The sequence below is a fragment of the Protopterus annectens genome, chromosome 1.part1, assembly GCF_019279795.1.
Source record: "Protopterus annectens isolate FY-2018-M chromosome 1.part1, PAN1.0, whole genome shotgun sequence".
Lineage (NCBI taxonomy): Eukaryota > Metazoa > Chordata > Ceratodontiformes > Protopteridae > Protopterus > Protopterus annectens.
Window position 1 is genome coordinate 220,798,044 of NC_056726.1, and position 27,061 is coordinate 220,825,104.

Genomic DNA, 27,061 nt, shown 5'->3' on the forward strand with positions numbered 1-27,061 from the left:
ATGGGCCATTTAGGGGGTGAGGGGGGTAAAGTTAGCACTGGACCTATCTGCCAGGATGTTGGCAATATCAGTTGGCTCTGTAATTTTTGTGCCATTGTGCTGTAACTCAGAGCAGATCTGGGTGTTGCCATTGAGATTCTTGACATAGCTATAGAATGCTTTGTGGTTGTTCTTAGAATCAGTGGCAATCTTGTTTTCATAGCTAGCTTTGGAGGATCTTATAAGGGATCTCAGCTTCTTGCTGAGGCTGACCAGGGAGCTCCTCCACTCATGGGATTTTTCTCTCTTTTGCAACAATTTCTTCCTTCTGTTGTACAGTTTGTTTATGGTAGGGGACCACCCAATTGGCTTCCTTTTTTGGAGGATAGTGTCTTGGTTCGGTTTGGAATAGCACAATCCATGCACTCGTGTAAGTGCTTATAGAGTGCATTTGTGTAGGATTCAGCAGTCATAACTGTATTGTCCATCTTCATGGGTGTCTTGAAGTTCACCACTTCTGTCTTAAGAAGCATGAAGGCTTTGTAGAAATTTTTTCCGTTGTTTCCTTAATGGGGGGTGGGGGCGGGATGTGGATATCTAGGGTGATTAGCTTATGGTCAGATCTGACCAATGAGGAGTTGACTTCAGGTGTGGAACACTGGTCACTCATGTTGGTAATGACTAGGTCTAGGATATTGCTGCCCCTGGTGGGGGTGTGGATAAGTTGATCCAGGGCAATGGAATTTATGAATTCCAGAAAGAGCTGAGCGAAGGAGTTGGTACATGAGTAGTTTTCCCAGTTAATGGTGGGGTAGTTGAAATCGCCCAATATTAGGGTGTTTGCTTGAACCCTAATATTTTCCAGTATATCAAGAAAAGAGTAGTGGGAATCCTGGGACATGGTGGGGGATCTGTAGCAAGAAACAAATTGGATTGCAGTTTTGCCCAGAGTTAGTTGCACTTGGATAACCTCGGCTGCATTATGCTGAGCAACTAGCCTGGAGGTGTGGATATCTTTAATGAATATGGACACACTTCTGCCTTTGGTGTTCCGGTCCTGGTTAGATGTCCGAAAAGTGTGGTATGAATTATACCCTGGTAATGCAGGGGTGCTCTCTGCAGCCTTGAACCAGTTGCTAGCATTTTCATGTTGCTGTTACTACCATGTTCTAACCAGAGCTTTACATTGTATTTTTAGTTGGATATCTAAGCTCTTACCCATTTTCAGCATTAAAAATCCAGTTGTGGAAGATTACAGATTGTGCTTCACACGTTACCCCAACTGTAGCTAGTAGTTTCTTTTTAAGTTGTTAATAATCAGTGCAGTCAGTCCTCTCCATGTCTGTTCAATTTTTCAACACACCCCCTGTCTGCTAAGAGGAAAAATTCTGGCCCATTAAGCAGAATAAAACAAACTCTTCTCAAGTCATTGAACACTCAAGAAAAAAAAAAAACAAGCATACTTGTACACATTCCTCAAGAATCTATCTCAAATGTTTCAAGCATTTGGCAGCAGTGGAGCAGCAAGGAATAAAAGGCTATAGAAATAAAGGTCATGGCTAACAGCCTTATTATACATATATTGATATATATATATATATATATATATATATATATATATATATATATATATATATAAATATATATATGTAGATATCAATAAATATAGGTAGATATAAATATACATAGGGATATGTGTATACTTATACTCATATCTATATCTACCTATCTATATATACACACACACACACACACACACACACACACACACACACACATATATATATATATCTATAGTTATTTATTTCAGCCATCATCGGTAATGCCCTTCTAGCCTGTGAATATACAAAAAAAGTCATTCCTATAATTAGTGTCCAAGTCATTCTAACAATATTTAAACTATTCTCGTAAAAAAACAATCCCAGGTAAGAACTGTCCGCTCACCAATAATAGTCCGAGCACAATAGTCCAAGCACAATGAAGTTTATTCTGCAATTCTTCGACAAAAATTCACAACAAGAGTGAAGAAATTCAATAATCCCAACAGTAGTGAAGTAAGCGCTTTCGTCTGTAACCATTCCAGACTTTATCAAACTGTTGTATTTCCCTCTTCTTAGCTCTTATATACACTTATGTACCTAATTACTATCTAATTAACATTTAAAAATACAGTCCCCTAAAATCCATTAAAAACTTCTACCCAGAAAATATATTTACAATACAATAATTCACATAAAATATATACCTAGAAAAATACTGTGTATAGGGGTTAAACATTACATACACATTTTAAGTTACAATTTTCTAGCTCTCTGTTTTAAAACTGGCCGAATATATAGCTGCCCAAGGTAGTTCAACATACCCACTAGGTGTGTTTATAGATAGACTATTGAAAGACATTTTACAGAAGATTGATTAGGTGGTAAAAGATTCATGGGATTTCTTTATTCGGATAAACAAGAATATTATACAGATTATACTGGTTTTTCAACTATTGATGTTGTTGACCTTTTTGGTTCTATCCTCCCATGAACTGGGATTGGAATTATTCCATGAAGCATTACTGGAATATAGTAATTTGAGCACTATTATGATCAATTTTGTAATGCAAATGATGGAATGGGTATTAAAAATATTTTTTTTTTGTTTGAAGAAGAATATTACAGGCAATTGAAAGGGGTGGCAATGGGGTTAAGTTGCACCCCTATTTTTGCTAATTTAGTTTTTTGTATGTTGGAGAAGAAGTATATCGTTGGTACTGAATTTTCCAAAGATTGGATACTATACACCCATTATTTGGATGACGTGTTTATCTTATGGAGAGTAGATTCAGAGAAAGTATTGAAATTTGAGAGTTTTATTAATAATATTTGTGAATATTTCCGATTTACACACACTTACAAAACAAATGTTATAGACTATTTGGATGTAAGGTTGACTAAAAATATTCATCAGAACTGTTTTGAATCTATGGTTCACAGGAAACCTACATATTCTAACAGTTTCTTGAGATTTGAAAGCCAACACCCATTATATATTAAGAGAAATCTTGTAAGAGGCCAGATGATTAGAGGGGCCAGAATGTGTTCAACCTTGGAAGGGTTAACAAAATAATTGACTTTGTTGACCCAAATGTTTAGAAATAGGGGATACCCCATGGAATGGATTGATAAATTCAAAGAAGAGGTTACAATAGGATGGGGTAATAAATTTGTTCCCCTATTAGGACAAAAACAAGTTATTAATGTCTCGGATGGTAACTAGATACAAAAATATACACATTCTATGGTTATAGAATTTAGTTCATTAGGTAGGGAGATACAAAAAATCCTCACCAAGAACTGGGTGATTTTGGAAGGAAATGAAGAGTTTACCCACTTGTTAGGTACAGGCCCACTGTTTACAAATAGAGTGGGGAAAAATATGAAATACTTGTTAGCACACACAAAACAGTTAAGTATATTTAGACCCACTAATAAATGTGGTAGGTGTAACCAATGTTCACTAATTTTAGATAATAGTGAATATAAATTAGGAGAAAAGATACCCACTATCAAGATGTTTTGTGGCAATTGTCAAACAAGAGGAGTTATATACATTGCTATATGTCAAAGTTGTTTGAACTTCTATGTAGGGAAAACAGAAAGATCCCTTAGACAAATAATTTATGAGCACACATATGCTAAGGTAACAAAGAATAAAAACAATGCCATTTTTAAACACTCAGAAATATGTCCCAATTTTACTAGTTTTAAGTTTGGTATACTGGAGATAGTTAAAAGGAATATTAGAGGGGGTGACTGGAGGAACGAGTTAGACACTAGGGAACTGCATTGGCAGTTGACCTTAAATGCAACAGAAGTCCCAGGTATTGATGAATATTTATCCCTTCAGCCAGTTTTAAAACAGAGAGCTAGAAAATTGTAATTTAAAATGTATATGTAATATTTAGCCCCTATACACAGTATTTTTCTTGGTATATATTTTATGTGAATTATTGTATTGTAAATATATTTTCTGGGTAGAAGTTTTTAACAGATTTTAGGAGACTGTGTTTTTAAATGTTAATTAGATAGTAATTAGGTACATAAGTGTATATAAGAGCTAAGAAGAGGGAAATACAACAGTTTGATAAAGTCCTGAATGGTTACAGAAGAGAGCGCTTACTTCACTACTGTTGGGATTATTGAATTTCTTCACTCTTGTGAATTTTTGTTGAAGAATTGCAGAATGAACTTCATTGTGCTCGGACTATTATTGGTGAGCGGACAGTTCTTACTTGGGATTGTTTTTTTACAAGTATGGTTTTTTGCTTGCAATCCTTGTGCTCGAGTTTTTTGTAATATTTAAACTATTGCATGATTTAAAATAATTTGGTTGTCTTTTACAAGCACTGGCTACTCTCTTAAACAACAATCAGTAGACCTCTGATTCCTGTGTAATCGTATACATATGTTTTCTCATGATTGCCTACTACTTCTTGATAATACCAATTGTCCTACATGTTCTGTATACCTGACTAAGGTCTCTAGTGAGTAATACATATAATGGTATATAAATTCACATCAGAGTGTTCTTGGGTCATTACTACTTATTGTACTTTGCTTGGGTTTAATTTGCATGGTACTTTTTCAATATTTTATAGTTTAATTTCAGTATCCTAAGTTACCTGGATGTGACTATCACAAATTGCCCCCCCTCTTTGTGGAGCCCAAGTGTTTTACACATAAACGTATCCACAATCTGTTTGAGGATACATTTTAGAATCTATGCACAGTTTGTTAATGTGAATATATATGTATGTGTGTGTGTGTATGGATTTATATCATATTATTTAGTTTAGTTTTCTGTGCCTCCCTCATCCCTGCAAATTATATATATATATATATATATATATATATTTATATATATATATATTTATATATATATATATATATATATATATATATATATATATATATACACATACATATACCAACTCCAAGATCGGACTACATTGTGGAAAGAGGTAGATTCACCAATCCCCACTGTACCATGATCTACATCAACATGCTTTAATGGGGAAGTTATCCTTTTCCCCTCTGCGGTGCATGTATTTTTCATGAGGTGTGAGGTGCAGGGGATAAGCATAGATTTTTTTTTACACATTCAAGTTTTTGGAAATTGGATCATATGGTCTTGACTATATGAATTTCATGTTTCTGAAAAGTAAATAATATGATATAAATGCATATGAATACATTAAACAGAGTATAGAGGATTAGTCCAGATAAAATCACTTTAGCTAGCAGATCTAGGAGACTCTGTCTCTCTGATACCCTACCTGTGGAAGGAATAAAGGCACTTTGTTGAACTTTCCAGTAGTTTATTCAGTTAAGCAGGTAGATGGATAAGTATGCAGTGGAATATGAGATATAGCAATGTTAAGTGAGATAGTGATGTCAGGAAAGGATGGACGTATATTTGGAAGATGGAGGTTAGCTATTTATGAAAGGGAAGAGTGTTTATGAGAAATATGTATATACTATCCTGGAGCAGTGAAGGAACATAGCCATTTATCTAAAAAGTGATTTTGCAGTGATGGCTTAAACAAATTTAGTTCTGAGGGGATGAATTTCAGATTGTTTTAACATGATAAGAATAAAGTGAGTTACTGTCAGGATTATTTGATTTTGTGACAGGGAGTACTGTTTTCTTGCTGAATTTGATTGTTCAGGATCAGTGGCAGCTGGTGACTTCAAATTAAAGGGGGCTGCAGATGACAGCTGAATGGGTGGAGCCAATAGGAAGGGGTGTGGCCAACTAGAAGGGGGTGGAGCTATGCTCAAAAGCACAACTGGAACTTTAATTAAATATGCTGCCCTGGGTGCCAAACCATCATTATGAGAGTCCAATCAAGAGAAAATGAAGTGTAGAAGAAAAAATATTTCAATGCATTGGCTACGACAGCTTACTTAATATCTAAATGGAAACACAAAGGTTGTGAGGCAAGAAAAAATAAATTACTTTTTAAATACATTACTGGAATGCCAGTCAAAATCAATATAAAAAAACAAGCAGCACTCAACTCAAACCACTTCTCCTTGCAGTGCAGTTCTAATTATAATTTATATTCAGCTTTATAAAATTACCAAGTAACATGCTGAAAGAAGCAATCTCTTTGATACCCCCACTTGTAAAAATGTTTCTTATCCAAAAAAGACCTGCTGCCTGACAACAGATATCTACTTGTTTCATGGGGAAGACAAGATCAAAGTAAAAAATGAACAGTAAACAAGAAATAAGCTCAAAATAAATTGCTTAACGGATTACTGCATAAGTTATGGACCACACATGATAGATTGGCATTGTTTGGTTTACGGGTAAAGCCTGCAAAGATGACTGCAAGTCTCCAACAAATGTAATGAGCATCTGAAAATGTTATAATCCTGTCCTTTATTACAAATACTGTCATATGCATTTCAATACCTAAGACTTATATGTTATCTAGTTATGTAAATATTCTCTGCATGGCAACAGCAAAAAGGCTTTCAGTGCTGGTAATTCTTTAACAGTATGTTTATTAAATCTTACTTGCATCTTACAATCTCCAACAAGCTTACCTGATGGTCATTAAATCATTGCTACTTAAACACACAGCAATATGCCACTGCGACAGCATGCATAATAAGCATAAATCAACAGTATAAACATATGACAGAAAATCAGAACATTCTGTAAAATCAAGGACAGATAAAAAGTCACTGTTATACTTATGTCTACTTTTGATGGGTGAATACTCTGCACACTTACACTGCATAACTGCTCCTTGCCTTGCTTGGACACATCCAGAGTCACTACATGGGGGAGTAGGGTGCAACAAGTATGTCACAATTTGAAATGTCTCTGGCTGACGGTGATGGCTCTGACACTCATACCTCTCAATCTCAGAGAAAGAAATCTGGACAAAGCCATACATAGAAGTGGGTCACAGGACCAAAAATAAGGACAATTTTTAAATATTGCTCTTATAAACTTAGAAAGATAATAGAATAGTAGCAGGTCTTGCATTAGTATGAATTTTCTGAAGGGTATGAAATCTGAAACTCAAATGTCTGCCATTAATTTCTAGCTTCAGTCTTTAATGATTTGCCACTAATTTGCCAGAAACCACAATTTTATGAAAAATGGACCAAAAATGTGATGCAAAAATATAAAATTGCCACACAATACAGCTGGGAACCTGTCAAAGAAGGGACACCTTTTTAATATTAGTACTGTTAACTTGAGCAACTGACAAAATATGAGAATCTACATGCATTTCTGAAATAAAAATAATCTATAACTCTGATCATTACAGTTATTTATAACTGTAAACCCTCCACTTTTTCTTCCAAAATTGCCATTTTGCGGAGGGATTATTAGGGGAAGAGCAACATTCTGAGCCAAAATTGGCGACAGTTGAGAGGTTTGAATATTCCTAATTCTATAAAGCAATTTATTTGCCTGTACCTCTCAACCTGTTAATGCAGAAAATCTGGACAAGGCCAAATATTTTGAGGGAACATACAAACACTACTAAAAATTGCTCTTATATAAACTTAATACAGTTGATAGAATAACAGGTGTTGCTTTAGCATGCATTTTTCTGAAGGTTATGATGTCTGAAACTCAATGTCTGTCATTATTTAGTGACTTCATTCCTAAATGATTTGCCAGAATACCACAAATTTTATGAGGAGCAAACCAAAAATAAGAAGCAAAAATCTATTCATTCTGTAAGAATATGGACAGTTGAGAGGTATAGTTCAGCCGGGGCTTTCTTTGAGATTGCTGCCCTTCCCACCTCACAAAATCATGGTCAAATGGAGCCTCCCCCTGCAGCCATTCCAATGTCCCATTCCTTGGTTATTTCACCCCATTTACCATAAACATTGTAATGTGCATACTGCTTTACTTCTGCAATGACTTGGATTTCATTTGAAAGTTTTATTTTGCATTTTACAGCACAAACACTAATAGATATCTGCCAAACAAAGCAATGCAGTCTCACAATGAAAATAGACTTAGTATTAAAATGTCCCTGCCCTTGAAACTTACATTCATTGAAACAGCATTGAAACCCACATTCAAAGAAAATACATTTTGCCAGTGGCAGATAAAGATTAACTTTGGGCTGTTTTCAAATCATAGGCCCCTTGCACAAGAAACATACACGTGCTCTTTGATACACCTTCCTGATTGTATTAAATTATATTGTTTTGAACATTTTTCCAGTAAACAATGAAACAAAATGCATGCACCAATAATGACAAAACTGCTCAATTCAGAACATTTCCATCATAAAAGTTCATTCAAACTTCTACAGTCCACCAGTATCAGTAAATATGTACAATCTCTGAAGTAGTAAAAGTAATCTAAACAATTCTACATTAAAAAAATCTGTAATTAATGAAGCGGTTGCTGCTAGCAAACAACTTTATATTTCATTGTTTCATCTACAAATAAAGTGCCTGTTGCCCTTGAGTTATAAATTGCCTATGTTGCATTAAAAAAAAATGATAAGCTAGTAATATTGCAATAGGGAATGGATTGCAAACTGATAACAGGTTCATAGTTACTAGGTATCTTTGCAAAAAAGGACTGCAGCATCTACCCCCTTTATAACACAGCACAGTATCAGCAATGCATCACAATACTGTGGGAGTAGAATCCACCGGCTTCTGCATCAAGAGACAGTACACTACCTGTTGTGCTATTAACAATGCAAGCAGAGTCCGCATAAGCAGCACTAAACTTTTGTTCCCTGCAGCTCTGAGCTCCTTGTAAAATCTATTAGACACTCAGCTGTATCTCTGAACTTTGCAGCACAAGAAATCTAGAAAAAGCCAACATTTATTGGGGGGGGCCCAAAAAACAGGGACACATTTTAAACATTGCTTGTATAATGTTGGAAAGTTGCTAGAATAAAATGAAACTTAAATGGCTACCATTTAATGAATTCAGTTCTCACCATAGCTGTCAACCTCTTACCAAAAAACACCTGAACAAAGCCAATAATGGTGGAATACAGGCCCCAGACTTATTCAGTGAATTCAGTTCTCACCATAGCTCTCAACCTTAGCACAAAAAACCTGGAAGAAGCCAATAATGGGGGAATATAGTCCCAAAAACAGGGACAAATTTCAAATATCCATGTTATAAACTTAGGAAATTGCTAGAATAAAAGGTTTTGTGTTACCGTGTGCTTTCTGAAGAATATGAAGTCTGAAATTCAAATGCCTGTTATTTTTAGTTGTTTAACATTTGTTAAACAGGAAAGTCTGACTTGGAACAAAAGCCAGTTTCCAGCAGAGACCCAAGGAGAAACACTCCAAACACATGTCTTTGTAAGATGGAAGGACATGCAGACTCCACACAGAAGGCATCCCAGCTGAGAATCAAACTGAAGAACCTCTTGCTGTGAGGCAACAATGTTAACTGCTGCACCACTGCGCCACCCAAGCTGTGTGATGGAACCCACCATCTCATTGTCAATGCCCTCTGGGTTCTGTGTTATTGCACCAATTGTCAAATATTTTTGTTAATAATGTTCAAAGCCAAATTGTAAAGCCAATTGTATTATGGGGTACTGCAACATTTCACTGCATAATGGAAACAAACCGTTAAATATATACTTAATTGTTATACAGTTATATTCACTTATTTAGAATGAAAAATGTCTATTTCATGAAATTTAACATGCACTTTAGTGTACCAAGAAATGTTTTGAAAATAGACATGCAGAACTGAAGACACTGATCCAGCTTATGCAACTGTTTCATAGCTAGTCTAACCTTAACATATCTGTATTATGCTGCAGCAGGTTTTAGGACAAAGGTTCAACTGAGTCTGACTCTGAAATAAGAGGATGTTTTTTCTGTGTGTCATAAAGATAAGAAAATGGTTACACTTTCAGTTCATGCTTTACAATGTTAATGGCATGCATACAACAGCAGAAAAGGATGGGGGTCATGAACTGCTTAAAAAAGGAATTTTCCAGGTAGACATGCTTGAGTGACACACATTTAAAAGTATGACTGTTGTGAATTTGAGTGGTTTATACCTTATCTTTGTGAATCAAGCAACGCAAAGTTCATCCAAGTTCACTAAAGTTTACTTCTGTGAACATGTCAAACGTAAATGTGATTCTATGAATAATTTCTTATTTTGATAAGCCTCAGTGGTGCAGCGGTAGCATTGTCGCCTCACAACAAGAGGTTTTCCCGTTCAGTTCTCAGCTGGAGCGTCTTCTGTGTGTGGAGTCTGCATGTCCTTCCCACAGTCGAGTGGCATTCAAAAGACATGCATGCATGGGTGTGCCTTCGTTGAAGGTTGGGCGTCAAGCTGGCACCGCTGCACCATAAAAATCTACTGCCAATCATTAGTGGACTGGAGTTCCAGTGCAGCAACCCCTAACCAGGAAAGGCCAAAAGAAGAACAACATTTTTTTTATGTCTGTTTGTTATTTTGTTCTGTATAGAAATATAGTCTTTGAAGACCTGATGACTTTATATGATTTGATAAAAGTTTATTTTTCTATGATTATAACACTGTTATGAGAATTTTGATACATTTATGAGAAACTATAATGCAAAACATTCTTAATGCATTTTCAGGTATAATCAAATAATATATACAGAGAATGTGAAAAAGAAAACTAGAGAGACTGGAAGATAAATATGATTTGGTCGTTTGCTTCCAGAATGACAAGTAGTTTGGCCTGACCACATCTGTCATATTACATTTACTGGCACTATATGGAGTCTCGGCACAGACACACTTACCTCAAAAAAATCAAGAAATGATGAGCGATTGAGTTTGAGACTGTGTGTGTGTCTGTTTCTAACCGTCACTCTTGACGAGTAGGCTTTTTTTTTCAGTAGCTGCTGGTTGCTAGTGCTTGTCAAGGAGGACTCAGGAATCCACTCTACTGTATAATCTTTTCTCTCCAAACCTGTCTTGCAAGCAAGCAAAGCACCCAACTCAAATAAAATCAGATAGATTTGCCCAGGATTAGGATATAAATAATATTATTTAGCAAGGCCAGGCAGCAGTCAGTGGCACTAGTGTACCGGCACATACGTACTGTAGCTACAGCAAAAGGCAAAAGTACCTATCTCAACCTGTACTGCCTGATAATATTGATTGTTTCTCACTCTCCTTTTCAGAAAGAGAGTGAGAACCAATGAGTAGTCACTCTGCCTTTAATGTCACGTACGTGACTGCGGACGTGGCAGTCCTCCTCCCTGCCACTTTACTGTGCAGTTACCGCACAAACTTCTGGGCATCACACACTGATGCAGAACTCCCCATAGTCTGGACTGCCTTTACAGCAGTCAGAGACAGTCCAGCAGGCAGGGGAAAAAAAAACCCGGAACTTGCCGAGCAACGAGCATGCGCAGTTCAAGTTCCAAGACTTTGCGAGTCAGTCGGACTCATTTTTATAGTAAGCCAGCAAGTTTTCTTAATTTAAAAAATATTTTGTTTTACAAATTGTGCTTTTCTTTTTTCTTTGTACAGCTGAGGGGCTGCAGTCCTGCAGTCCGGTGCCATGAGCTGCCACTGTTCTGGATTTACTGTAAGGTTGCATTGTACCTTGTAAAGATGGACATTTTTCTGGGTAGAATATTATAGCTATTGGGCTATAGTGACATGTTGCCTGATTACATAAGTGGGTAGATGGTCACTGATAGTGTCAGGTAGGGTTCTACTACCATTAATATTACTGTATTATTGTCTTTATTTGTGAGGATCCAGTCTAGTGATGTCTTCCTGCTTGAGTTTTTGTGTATTCTGTTGGTATCTTTTATTAGTTGGGAGAAACTGAATAAATTCAGGTCCTGTGAATATAGATTTGTTTCTTTCCAGTCAACATTTAGGTCACAGGTTCATAGGTTCATAGGTTCATAGGATGATGCTAGGCTATTGGCCTGGAGACCCTTATAAGCCTAGCCAAGAATTTAATCCATGTTCCCTCAAAGTCAGCACCTATTTCCTCTGAAAAGATTGTAGGTGCAGCCAGCTTGAACCATGAACACCATCAACTATGCTACTGTACTTAGCCCACTGAGTCACACCAGCCACCAACATCACTTTTGTGGGCTATTTTAAGCATAGCCAGTTATCCCATGTGAGAATCAAACCCTGCACTTTATATACATAAGGTAAGCACTTTAACCATTATGCCATCTTCACCTACATTTAGAGCTTCTTATTCTGGAAGGGGGGCATTGTAAAGGCCTGTTAGGCAGATGGTTTCAGATGGGTGGCTAGAACCTCACCTCTGCATTAAGAAATTGTGGGAGTTTATGAGGAAATGGTGTTAGTTCTAATGTGCTTTTGAAAATAACTAATCTGTCTAGTCTAATCATATCAAAACCTAGGGCCACAACTGCATTGTTGGGTATTTCTTGCTTTAACCAGGTCTTTATTTTAACAACTATTTCAGGGTAATAAAATGGCTGGCATCCATGGAGGTCTTGGGTTTTGTTACATATACTTTGAAAGTTTACGTTCATTAGTAGGAGGCTATGTCCTGTTGTTAGATTTATGAAGAGAGGCATAGCGGTTTGAGAGATTGTAGTTTGCAGATTGGTGGTAGGTCCTGTATTTGGGTGCATGTTGCTACTTAAAACCAGCTCAGTGGTTTTGTTTTGATATGAGTATTAGTACTTGGGTTTTATTTTCATGTCTGGCTAGGGAATGCACAAGACGTATTTGTTTTTAAATGTTTGAAGATAGATATGTTTAGCAGTGAGTATGTATATAGTTCAGCAGACAGAAGAGAAATGAGAAATGGCAAAGTGTTTGTGGAAGTTCAGGTTTATGGGAGAGGAGTTATGTGGCTGTGTGGGTTTGGAATTTTGTGACGTGAGCAAGAATAATGAGAAGAGCTATGGGGGATACATGCAAATAACGCATTTTTGACTGAGAATGTAATTGTTGGATCATTTTAGTAGTCTAGTTATTACTTGTGATGTAGGTTTTTGAGGATAGCCTGCATTTGGTAAGTGCTGGTGTGGGTGTGGGGATGGAGGTGGATTTGGTGTTTGGCTAGAGTTGGTCGAATAAGGTAATAGTGATTTAGATTTTGAAATTATGAATAGTAGTGAAAGCCAGTGATGGCTCGTGATATCGGACTGCAGGACTGCAGCCCCCCAGCTGTGAACCACAATGGTACACTCCTGAAATGCATACAAGTGTGCTTACAAAGTTGAATCCGGACTGCTGTCTTACCAGTCTGGATTCAGGAAGAAAGCAGCAGTCTGCAGATGCCCCAGAAGTTTATGCAGTTAGCACCGCATAGACTGGAAGGGGATCAGAACAAGAGCCAGGAAACCAGAACTCTGCATTCTGGCACATGCGGAGGGGCAGACAATATGGAGTTTACTTGCATTCCGGAACAGGGAGGATTTACTTACTTAAGTAAGTCCTGATTATTTAGTAAAAGTGTGTGTGTGCAGATTAAGTGCGGGTGAGCAAATCTTGTAGGAAATTATAAATGCAGCTTGCTTTTCTAGAGATTTATACTGATCTTATTTACTAGACCTTTTCTTCTTTCATTGGTTGCAGCTGTGGGAAAGACCTGATAAAAAAGATATACAGTAACTGAAGATTTACTGTTTTTGTCTTCTGGTACTATGGACTTTTCCTTAGTTTGTGAGTTATTTTTGAACCCTACAATCTTTTGCTCTGCACTGTTGCTCTATCCTGTTGAATCACTTGTTATCTAATCCTGTGTATGTATCGGGAGGAGAGTCAGGTGTTGGTAAGATTTCATATATTGCTGGTTCAAATTTATTTTCTTTTTGATGTCCTAACATTTACCTTGAATGGTCAGGATGCGATGTGCTCAAGGCATGCAAAACTAGCATTATTAACAATGAGGTTTATATAGCAACAGCCAAAATATTTTGCACATGTGACACTTTTGTCTCCACCACGAATCCTTCTGCCATTGAAAACTCCCCTCACTCCTTCATCAAGGGAAGAGAGATGACCTCTAATCTCTCAGTTCTATCATCATGCTAACCACTCTGGTGATGAATTTGTTGTAGGAATCACTGTAGTCAAGATACCGATCTCTTCACCAATAGAACCTGCTTTTTAGAGTGCAATTTTGCCCCAAAAATTCATATTCTACAAGGCAGAAACAGTTAAGTGAAGTGAATTTTTTCAGCATCATAAACCTTACTGGTATGAACTAGTGAAATGATGTTTCAGCAATAGCTTCTTAAGATCTCCCACTTGCCGATATAGCAAAGTTATGCAGAACGGAATTTAAATGGATTATTCTATGACTACTATTAGTATGTTTAGAATTAGAAGTGTGAGGATGAGAGTTATATAAAGTCACTCAATAAAGCCATATACTTTTAGTATTATACTTGGTCCAGCAGTTTGTGTACTACCAGACGGCTCGCATATACAATGGTAAAGTTGTGTTTAACTTAGGCTGTGAATTTTAAGTCATATGCTCCCTTGCATCAAATGCATCAAATTGCATCTGGAGCATTTCTCCCCGGGCCTCCGCTGAAAACAGGCTCTGTGGAACCTAGTCGGACATTCCCGGTCAACAAATGTTAAATAAAAATAAAATAAAAACCATGTACCAACTAGGATATTGGTCATGTTGTTTTTAGCAAATCGCAGACAGCAAAACTTGACCATTTGAATGATGACCACTGATACTTTTTTGGAACTTCTGTTTTTTACAGGGATGTTTACTCTTGCCTGTTCTACACTAAAATAAATAATTTGTAGATCTTACAACAATAGGCATGCTAAAGCAGTTTTGCTAGTTGTCCATTCAACTATATGGGTATGATTACCCTGGTTTTACTAAAAAGTGAGTTTTGGACCTAAATCAAAAGTGACAATTGCTTTATGTGACATCATGTCATGAGACATGTGCTTCAAATTTGTGGTGAAAATTTTTAAGGCTGGGTAGAAATAACAGTTTTGTCTGTACCCTGCTTTGTCTATACAAACCTGTGTACATGTCAGACTAACACAGAGTTTAATAGTTCAAGACTTTGTTCATGACATTGACATGATAATTGAAATGCTGTTTTTGCCATACATATTTCAAAACATCTTGATAATGACATTTTTGACTAACATATTTTATTTTGGAACAAATGACAGTGATTACTAATCATTGCTTCTGTAGTCTACGGCTTATATTTTGGGAATACCATCCATTTCAACTTAAAGAATTAACCTCTTAATCAGTTTTCAAGTAGATTAAAAATATACATAAATAACCAATCTGAATGTAAATGTCATTCCACAGGACATATGACCTAAAATTGTAAGTCATATGTTGGTCTTTCAGCTTTTCCCGGTTAGGAGTCCCCACAGCAGAACTCCGGTCTGCTATTGATTGGCAGTAGTTTTTCACGAATGCCGAGGTGCCAGCTCGACATCCAACCATCAACAAAGGCATGCCCATTTACGCATGTCTTTCGAATGCCCACCCAACTGTGGGGAGGACATGCAGACTCCACACAGAAGGCACTCCCCGCACTCCAGCTGAGAAATGAACGGGAGAACCTCTTGCTGTGAGGCAACAACACTACCGCTGCACCACCACGGATGTACTAAAATTGTAAGTCATATGCTCCCTTCCTAAGACCTGTATACGGTTATGAACAATAAACGCAGTGAAAAACATTACGGAAAGAGGAAATAAGCTACATATCAACACATATGGATGTAGTAAAAGCAAAAAAACACATTATTTTAAATATTTATAGATGTACGGTCTGAGCAGTGGTAGAAGGAAGAAGAAAGAGAGATAGAGAGAGAAAGAGAAAATGAGGGAAGTATGAGGACTGCAGATATAGGAAAAATACAGATGGCTTGCATATACAATGGTAAAGTTGTGTTTAACCTAGGCTGTAAATAGGAAGGGAGCATATGACTTAAAATTCACAGCCTAAGTTAAACACAACTTTACCATTGTATATGCGAGCCGTCTGTACTTTCTTCCTATTTCTGCAGTCCTCACACTTCCCTCTTTCTCTCTTTCTCTCTCTATCTATCTTTCTTTTTCCTTCTACCACTACTCAGACTGTACATATATAAATATTTATTGCTTTTACTACATCCATATGTGTTGATATGTAGCTTATTTCCTCTTTCCGTAATGTTTTTCATTGCATTTATTGTTCATAATTGTTTACAGGTCTTTGACGCTATCATAAATTCATTGTGCTGTACTCTCTGACTTTAATGTATTATTGGCATTTTGTATTTACGCACTTTGTGCATCTGGGATGAGGATGAAATGTGTCCCTTAAGACCAGTGCTTTACCGCAGTAAACAAAGGCAAATAAATAAAATGCAAATAAATTAATAATTTTATTAGACAAGGTAAACAAATATAAATCATCTTGAAATATAAGGAAGGAGTTTGTTATATCATGTGATACATTCTGCCCACATGGGTTACATTAAAAGTACTCAATAAAAATTATTAGAGTGACTGTATTTTTTAGACAGGTTGCACTTGACTGTTCTTTAATTGTTATGTGACTAGCGGTCTTCCGGTTTAATTTCTGCAAGTCTTTCCTAAGTCAGAGTATGATTAAAGTTCATGAAATTAGCATTGTTTCAATATTTGATGTTGGCCAAAAGTGCTCTTCGCAGCACTCACAATGTGCCCAGAAGTGACTCCTTTTCTAATTCACATGGAACTACATGTATTGGTAGTAAATATAAAAATATCTGTAATTTCTTTTTTATGAGCCCCATTGTTACTGTTGGAACTCTCTGGGTATCCTTCTCCCACATTGCTCGTTTCTGCCTGCAAATCCTGGTGTTTTATAACTTTGTGTCTCTGTACATAGGACACTGTAATAACTAGGTGTATCAGTTTCAATTATCAATGCTTCTATTGTCTTCTTTTCATAGACCACTATATCTGGTTTTCTTGCATCTATTTTCTGAACTGTTGGCAATGGGAGATTCCTTGTGATTTAAACTTCATTTTTTTGTGTTTTTGTGTTTCATGTTTCCAATGCATTTCAGTTGCTTCATTATTGTAAAGTTTGCACAATCCTCAGTGCAACAGTCTTGCCACATCATTATGCCTTTCAGTATACAGGCCCTCTGTCATGAGTGCATCATACCTAGCAACAAGATGTAAACTATGCACATTCATGCTTGGCATTTCCAGAGCTCAGAAGACTCCAGACTGCTGTGTCAGCAGTCCAGATAGGGGGAAAGGCATCTCTGCCCTGCAGATTCCCAGAAGTCTATGCAGTGAATACCACTTAGAATGAAAGAGCTCTGGACTGCAATATCCACAGGCTGGAGCCTACTCTTGTGGTGAAACCAGCAGCTGGGGCAACGTTCAGCTTGTGCAGGATGGGACTGAAAACACAGCTGCAGATGAACTTGGGAATGGAACTGAAGGTAGGTGTATGGCCTCGGGAACTGAAATTCAGGTGGCTGTGTGGGAAATGTCCTAGTAGTTATATACTGGTGGCTAGAGAGAACTCAGGATACATGGGGGTGGATAGTGAATACCTCAGGCTTAAACACTGTACCTTGGGTGTAGGTAGCAAGATCCTGAATTCCCTACCCACTACCATTTGTAAATAAAATTGCAGATTTTTGCCTCATATTTGTTGTGTTCTGTTCCTCATAAAATCTGTGGTTCCTGTATTTTTGTTTAGTGCCATAGTTGATGGTGCAGTGGTGCAGTGGTAGCATTGTTGCCTGACAGTTACAGGTTCTCTGGTTTGATTTTTGGCTGGGGTGCCTTCTGTGTGGAATCTGCATGTCTTCCCTGTGTTTGTGTGGGTTTGCTCTGGTGTCCTCCCATCTTACAAAGACATATGTCTGCAGTGTTTCTCCCTGGGCATCTGCTGAAAATTGGCTTTTCTTCTAAGTCAGACTATCCTGGTTAACAAATGTTAAATAAATAAGTAGCAATGACAGGCATTTGAATTTCAGACTTCATATTCTTCAGAAAGTACATGGTAACACAAAACCTTTTATTCTAGCAATTTTCTAAGTTTATAAGATGGATATTTGAAATGTGTCCCTATTTTTGGGACTGTATTCCCCCATTATTGGCTTCATCCAGGTTTTTTGTGCTAAGGTTGACTGCTATGGTGAGAGCTAAATTCACTGAATATGTTTGGGGGCTGTATTCCCCCATTACTGGCTTTGTTCAGGTGTTTTGTGCTAAGAGGTTAACAGCTATGGTGAGAACTGGATTCACTAAATGGTAGTCATTTAAGTTTCACTCAGCTGACTTGGCATAGTGGTATGTTGTTCTGACTGTTTTGCGCAGGGTCCTGGGTTCAAGACTTGGCAGTGAAATGTATGGTGGTAATACAGTATTTTATTCTAGAAACTTTCCAAGATTATACAAACAATGTTTAAAATGTGTCACTGGTTTTGGGGCTTTTATCCCCCCAATAAATGTTGGCTTTTTCTAGATTTCTTGTGCTGCAATGTTCAGAGATACAGCTGAGTGGTGAGCAGATTTTACAAGGAGCTGAGAGCTGCAGGGGAAGAGATGTTTAGTGCTGCTTATGCTGAGACTGCTTGCATTGTTAATAGCAAAATAGGTTGAATACTTGCTTTTGATGCAGAAGGCTGTGAGTTCTACTCCCACAGTATGTAGATGCATTGCTTATACTGTACCATGTTGTAAAGGGGGTGGATGCTGCAGTCCCTTTTGGCAAAGGTACCTAGTAACTAAGAACATGTTATCAGTTTGCCATCCATTCCCTATTGCAATATTGCTAGCTTATCGTTTTTTTTTAATCTAGCATAGGCAATTTATTCCTCAAGAGCAACAGTCACTTTATTTGTAGATGAAACAATGAAATATAAAGTTGTTTGCTAGCAGCAACCTCTTCATTAGTTACAGATCTCTTTAATGTGGAATTATTTAGCTTTCAAAGATTGTGCATATTAACTGATACTGGTGGATTGTAGAACTTTGAGTAGACTTTTATGATGGAAATTTTCTGAATTGGGCAGTTTCGTCATTATTGGTGCATGCATTTTGTTTCATTGTTTACTGAAAAAATGTTCAAAATAATACATTTAAAATGCCCTGTAACAAATGTACTGTATTGTACAAGGAATATAGTTTAATACAGTCAGGAAGGTGTATCAAAGAGCACATGCATGTTTCATGTGCAAGGGGCCTATGATTTGAAAACACCCCAAAGTTAATCTTTATCTGCCACTGGCAAAATGTATTTTCTTTGAATGTGGGTTTCAGTGCTGTTTCAATGAACGTGAGTTTCAAGGGCAGAGAAGTTTTAATGCTAAGTCTATTTTCATTGTGAGACTGCATTGCTTTGTTTAGCAGGTATCTATTAGTGTTTGAGCTGTAAAATGCAAAATAAAACTTTCAAATGAAATCCAAATCATCGCAGAAGTAAAGCAGTATGCACATTACAGTGTTTATGGTAAATGGGGTGAAATAACCAAGGAATGGGACATTAGAATGGCTGCAAGATGGAGGCTCCATTCAACCATGATTTTGTGAGTGGGGGGAGCATCAAACTCAAAGACAGCCCCGGCTGAACTATACCTCTCAACTGTCCAGATTTTTGCAGAATTAATAGATTTTTGCTTCTTATTTTTGGTTTGTTCCTCATAAAATTTGTGGATTTCTGGCAAATCATTTAGGAATGAAGTCATTAAATAATGACAGACATTGAGTTTCAGATGTCATAACCTTCAGAAAAATGCATGCTAAAGCAATACCTGTTATTCTATCAACTGTCTTAAGTTTATACAAGAGCAATTTTTAGTACTGTTTGTATGTTCCCCCAATATATTTGGCCTTGTTCAGATTTCCTGCATTAAGAGGTTGAGAGATACATGCAAATAAATCGTTTCATAAAATCAGGAATATCCAAACCTCTCAACTGTCCCCAATTTTGGCTCAAACTGTTGCCCTCCCCCTAATAATCCCTCCACAAAATGGCAATATTGGAAGAAAATGTGGAGGGTTTACAGTTATAAATAACTGTAATGTTCAGAGTTATAGATTACTTTTATTTCAGAAATGCAAGTAGATTCTCTTATTTTGTCAGCTGCTCAAGTTAACAGTACTGATATTAAAAAGGTGCCCCCTTTTTGATGGGTTCCTAGCTGTATTGTGTAGCAATTTTATATTTTTGCATCATATTTTTGGTCTGTTTTTCATAAAATTGTCATTTTCTGGCAAATTAGTGGCAAATCATTACAGAGTTTCATATTTCATACCCTTCAGAAAATTCATACTAATGCAAGACCTACTACTATTCTATTATTTTTCTAAGTTTATAAGAGCAATATTTAAAAGTTGTCCTTATTTTTGGGTCTTTATCCCACTTCTATGTATGGCTTTGTCCAGATTTCTTGCTCTGAGGTTTAGAGATATGAGTGTCAGAGCCATCACCGTCAGCCAGAGACATTTCAAATTGTGACATACTTGTTGCACCCCACTCCCCCATGTAGTGCCTCTGGATGTGTACAAGCAAGGCAAGGAGCAGTTATGCAGTGTAAGTGTGCAGAGTATTCCCCCATCCAAGGTAGACACAAGTACGACAGTGGCTTTTCATCTGTCCTTGATTTTGCAGAATGTTCTGGTTTTCTGTCATATTTTTATACTGTTGATTTATGCTTCTTATTATTCAGAAAATGCATGCTGCCACAGTGCCCTGTTGCTCTGTGTTTAAGTAACAATGCTTTAATGACCATCAGGTAAGCTTGTCTGAAATTGTAAGATGCAAGTGAGCTTTAATAAGCATACTGTTAAAGAATTACCAACATTAAAAGCCTTTTCATTGTTGCCATGCAGATAATATTTACATAACTAGATAATGTATAAGCCTTAGGTATTGAAATGCATATGACAGTATTTGTAGTTCATAGGTTCATAGGTTCATACTAGGCTATCTGCCCTAGGGCATTTATAAGCCTAGCCAGAGTGTGTTTGGCGTTCGCCACCCATTTTAAATTAATTTTGCTATGCCCTTTTTCAAGGTTAGTATACTTTGCCTCTGTCTAACAGTGACACAGAAGTGATACCCGGGGTAAACCTATGATCCCCCATCCACTCATCAAGATTCCTCTTGAAGAGAGTCAATGAGGGACTCTGCCTAACCTGGACTGGGATTTTATTCCAGAGTGAAGGGAGCCTCTGGGTTATGAATCTGTCCCTCCAGCATGTCCTATTTATTTCAGTGCTGAGGTTCAAGTCTCTCGAGCGCATAGCTCGATGGGATTTGGATTTTCTGAGGTGCAGCATGTCCATTAATTCCGGGTTGGACATGGCATTATACGTCAGGCACAGATTGCCTCTGAACAGGCGGTATGCCACTGAGTAGAGCTGGAGTTTCTTTAATCGGGCAGCATATGGCATCTGTTTGAGCCCTTTGATCCTCTTGGTGAGGTACTTTTGGGGTCTTTCCAGTTGCTGCAGGTGTCTGGTAAGGTACATCCCAAAAGGGACATTGTACTCAATTATGGGCCTGATGAGGGATGAGTAAAGAGGCACGATGGCCTCCCCTGATCTAGATGTGAATCCCTTCATGATTAGGTGGGCTATATAAAATGTTTTTCTAACCGCTTTGGCCACATGGTTGTCAAATGAGAGATTGCTATCAACTTGGGTCCCCAGATCCCTAATTACTTCTTCCGTATTTAATGGATTACCACCTATGTGGTAATTTGTGGGCACTTTGCTTTTGCCAAAGGGGATGACTATACACTTTTTGGCGTTTAGCTTGAGGCCATGGCTCTGGCACCAGTTGTCTGTTTCTATGAGGCCCTTTTGGAGGATGCTTGTGTAGGATGGAGAGTCGATTATAGCGCCCAGTTTGCAGTCATCTGCGAACTTGGTCAGCCACAGTCCTTCCGTGTTGGCCTGTACCTCCGAGAAATATATACCGAACAGGAGAGGTCCCAGGACTGAACCTTGTGGGATGCCACTTGTAACTGGTTTGGAGTCTGACATGGCTCCAGCAATTCTAACCATGTGGGTTCTGTCCTTGAGCCAGTTTGCAACCCATCTAGTGACATAGGGGTTTATATTTAAGCTGGTGAGCTTATCTATAATACCCGAGTGGGGTATTGAATCGAAGGCTTTTGCAAGGTCCAGGTAGGCTGTGTGGACACCTGGGGTCCCCTCGTCAATGGCCTTGGTGACTGTTTCAAAGAAATTGACTAGGTTTAAAAGGCAGGATCTGCCCTTAACAAAGCCGAACTGGGTAGGATCCAAAGTCTGTAGGTCCCCAATATCTTTTTTATGAGGTCCATGATGATCCTTTCCATAGCTTTGCAGACCAAGCTAGTCAGGCTTATGGGGCGATAGTTTCCAGGATCCGTTGAGGCACCACCTTTGTGGAGAGGGACCACTGTAGCTGTACACCACTCTTTGGGTACATATCCTGTGGTAAGGCTGAGATTGAAAAGTAGTTTTATGTTTGGGTTTAGCTCTTCTTGGAGTTCATGTAGGACGCAGCTCTGGACACCGTCTGGTCCCATTGATGCTGTGTTTTTTGCTTTGGAGAGGGCGGCTCTTACCTGAGCATCTGAGATGTCAGGGGGGCAGCACTCTGCTGGGATAGATATTTGCCCTTTTGGTGGGGAGGGGGGGAGAAGTTTGCGCTGAACCTGTCAGCTATGATGTTGGCAATGTCTGTGGGTTCGGTGTATTTTTTGTCATTTTGGACTAATTCTGAGCATATCTGGGAATTCCCACCCAGGTTCCTAACATAACTAAAGAAAGCCTTGTGATTATCCTTAGTGTCCTGTGCAATTTTTCTCTCTAAGCTGGCCTTAGACGATTTTATGAGTGCCCGTAGTTTTTTGCTAACACTGATCAGAGATGCCTTCCCTTTTTGGGATTTTGCTCTATCATGTAGTAGCTTCCTCCTTCTATTGTATAGTTTGTTTATGGCTGGGGTCCACCAGACAGGACGTCTGCCTTTGGAGGATCGGGTCTTGGTTTCATTTGGGATTGCATGATCCATGCATTCCTGAAGGTGTTCATAGAATGTGTTTATAAAGGATTCTGCGGTCTGGGCCGTATTTTCCACAGGCCCAGTGGCTTTGAAGGATTCCACCTCGGTTTTGAGGAGTGTGAAATTTGCTTTAGAGAAGTTTTTCACTGTGGTTTTCTGGGCAGGGGGTGGGGTCGGGATGTGAATATCCAGTGAGATTAATTTATGGTCTGATCTTACCAGTGAGTGTTACACTTCTGGCCTGGAGCATAGAGTCCCCATGTTGGTGATGATCAGGTCCAGTATGTTTTCCCCTCTTGTGGGAGTGGTAACAAGTTGTTCCATAGCATTTGAGTTTATAAATTCTAGGAACCTTTGAGCTAGGGTGTTGGAGCTAGAGTAATGCTCCCAGTCTATGTTTGGGTAGTTGAAGTCGCCCAATATAATGGTGTTTGGAGAGACCTTCATATTTTCCAGTGTTCTCAGGAAGGCTGAGTGGGGTTCCTGGGTTTGGGAGGGTGGTCTGTAGCAGGCTATAAACTGGAAGGCAGTTTTACCCACTGTTAGTTGCACATGGATAGTCTCTGATGTTTCGTGCTGTGCCACCAACCTGGAGGTGTGGGTATCTTTGACGAATATTGATACTCCCCCTCCTTTTCTGGTTCGGTCCAAGTTTTGGGGCCGAAAAGCATGGTATGAGGTATAACCTGGTAGTGCTGGGGTGCTCTCGGGAGCCTTGAACCAGGTTTCTGTTACTGCACAGATATCGATGTTCTCCATGCTAAGGAGAGTTTCGAGTGCATGCATCTTGAGGTTTAGACTTCTGGCATTGAGTAGCATTACTCTTAGTTTCTTATCCCTTGTGATACCTATGGAGGTGGGTTTGTCTTTTGAGCCTTGCCTAAAAAAGGCACTATGGGGGTAGCAAGAGCCTTTGCCAATACCCGAAAGCCCAGGGGTGACAGGTGCAAGCCGTCCCTAGCGAAGCATTGTGGGTTGTCGAGCATGTCATCCTAGGCTGACAGGCATTGGATCCCCTTTGAATGACACCAATACGTAAGCCAATTGTTGAAATAAATCATCTTGTCTTCATATTGTGGCATCATTCTTGGTGAGGGTAAGATGCTACTCAAGGTCAGGGTCATACTGGCCTGGGCCACATGCTCAGAGAGCTCCTCTATGTCTCTTTTCATGTAGTCCAGGGAGGTATGTCTCAGGTCATTCACACCAGCATGGACAATGACTGAGTCATATTTGTACTTGCCTTGGAGTGACCTGAGTGCTCGTATTATGTGGCAGATCCTAGCACCTGACAGGCAGCTCACCGTGACCTTCTCCTTGTTCAGCCTGGTGAGCAGGACGTCAGTGTGCCTGATGATAGAGCCACCTATTACAAGTGTATCAGGTGTGTTGTTTAGCCTTAAGGGCTGTGACTGTTTGGCTCACTGGCTTTGTGAGCTATGTGTTGCACGTGTTTTGTTTTGGGGTAGCAGTTGCTTGGGTGTCTGCTTTGGAGGTCTCTGCTGCTTAGGCAGATTTTTATTTAGAGCCTCCGAGTATGTTTTTGTGTGTTTATGTGTTTGGTTTGCTGTCGTGATAGGTCTATGTGAGACTGGAATTGTAGTGAGTGTGGTTTCCTTCTCCTCCTGACAGTTTTCGCCAGTACTGATTTGAGAGAGCTTAGCCTCCAGTAAAGGACAGGATTATAGTATTTTCAGAAGCTCATTACATTTGTTGGAGACTTGCAGTCATCTTTGCAGGCTTTACCCATAAACTAAACAGAATGTAAATCTATCATGTGTGGTCCATACCCTGTGCAGTAATCCTTTAAGCAATTTATCTTGAGCTTGTTTCTTGTTTGCTGCTCATTTTTTACTTTGATCATGTTTTCTCCGTGAAACAAGTAGATAGTTGTTGTCAGGCAGCAGGTCTTTTTTGGATAAGAAACATTTTTACAAGTGGGGGTATCAAAGAGATTGCTACTTCCAGCATGTTACTTGTACTTTTATAAAGCTGAATATAAATTATAATTAGAACTGCAGTGCAAGGAGAAGTGGTTTGAGTTGAGTGCTGCTTGTTTTGTTAATACTTGATTTTGACTGGCATTCCAGTAATGTATTTAAAAAGTGATTTATTTTTTCATGCCTCACAACCTTTTTGTTTCCATCTAGATGTTAAGTAAGCTGTCATGTTGCCAATGCATTGAAACATTTTTTCTTCTACAATTCATTTTTTCTTGATTGGACTCTCATAATGATGGTTTGGCAGCCAGAGCAGCATATTTAATTAAAGTTTCAGTTGTTGTGGTTTTGAGAATAGCTTCATCCCTTTCTAGCTGGCCACACCCCTTCCCATTGACCCCACCCATTCAGCTGTCTCCTGCAGCCCCCCTTTGATGTGAAGCCACCAGCCGCCACTGGTGAAAGCTTTGGAGATATATGTGGAGATAGGAGTGTAGGCTGCTATTATGAGTAGGTGGAGATTTACTGAGGTGATTGGCTAAAGGTTGTCCTGGGTAGGGCTAAACGAGTATAAAGGTAGATGCAGTGAGGGTGGGTAGAAATTGGGTATTAAGGTAGGGGAGCAGAGTGAAGCCCGAGTGTAAGAAGGGTGGAAGAGAGCAGGCTAAAATCAACACTGGGGTAACTTGAAGGCTAATCTGCACATTAATGCAGGTAAAAAGAAAAACACTGTACAGTCTTTGAAGCTCTATTTACACAGAGAAAAGGTCAGGTTTAAAATTGATATGGGTGTATGTGGGATGTTATTTAAATCTAATTACTTTTGAAAACTAAAAAATGATGGAATGAAAGTATTTATTTACAACAGAATGTGTGTAAACAGAGAGAGAAAACTTTGCTCAGTCTGTCATATTAATCCCTGTGCTAGACATGAACAGAAAACACTGGGAACATGCACAGTGACTATTCTGGGGATGGTTTTAATAAAACATCTTGGAAGTTAGGTGGTATTACTCTAGTAGTGTTGACACTACAAAATTAGCTGAGTTAAGCACTAGATAAGACACTCATATAAGCTATTGCAAGCATATGAATATATTGAGTATATTTTTGTATGCAGTCCTTTGGGTCTTCTTGATTGCTGCTACTTCTTTTTACTTGTGATGTTATATTTTTAGTTAGCTTCAGGATGAGTCAGAGTGTCAGTGGTACTTTGTAGTTAATTTTAAAATGGGGTAAATGTAAGAGAATAAGAGGTGACCGTTTAGCTTGTAGAAATTGAGTTAGCAGTATAAGTGCCTTCCACATATATGGTTGGATTTTTTTACACTTGGGAAATATATCACTGCCAAACCTACCACTGTGCCACTGAAAGCCTTTGGCAGTTGTATGGAATACCAATGAAAGGAATGCAGGGAGATTGGAAGGGTAAGCAGAAATGAAGGATGGCTTGGTTTTTTATTTAACTATATATATATATATACATATATGTGTGTGTGGACCAGGTGAGGGAGAGTAGATACAGTAGAGAGAGCACCATTATTATGTATACTTCATCATGCAAAGGTCATAGCCTAATGTATATGGTTTATCAAATGTACATAACAGTTCTTATTCATAAAATGCTTAAAACACGTATTTTTGCAGTAAATATAGCTGCTATACAAATGTTTCTTTTGGCTTGTCTTTTTGGCATGCTATAATCTTTGTCATTGTTGTCAGCTTAACACCATTAACTTGGTATTTTAAATAAATGCTTGCACATAGTGCACCAAATGCTATAATGCAATAATAGTACATCTCAATATCTGAGGTAAAATAGTTCCAAGTCACTAGCAACTGCAGAGAGACCCTGCAATTATTTCTCACCATATAAATATCATTGTTAGAAGCAAAGCTCTTGCAGTGTATTAATAGCTGAACAATGCAGAAAATGCATACATTTGTACTTTCAAGCAGCCAAGAAAGCTACATACATTAGTGGCAGAATTAATCCTTTAGAAAGTCTATACTGCATTCAAAACAATGTCAGCAAACTTTAACAGTGTTGTAAAAAGCTGATATATAAATACACAGGAAAACATACTTAAGCTTTAGCAAATTGCTCTTGGCATCTCTTCTCAGCTATAA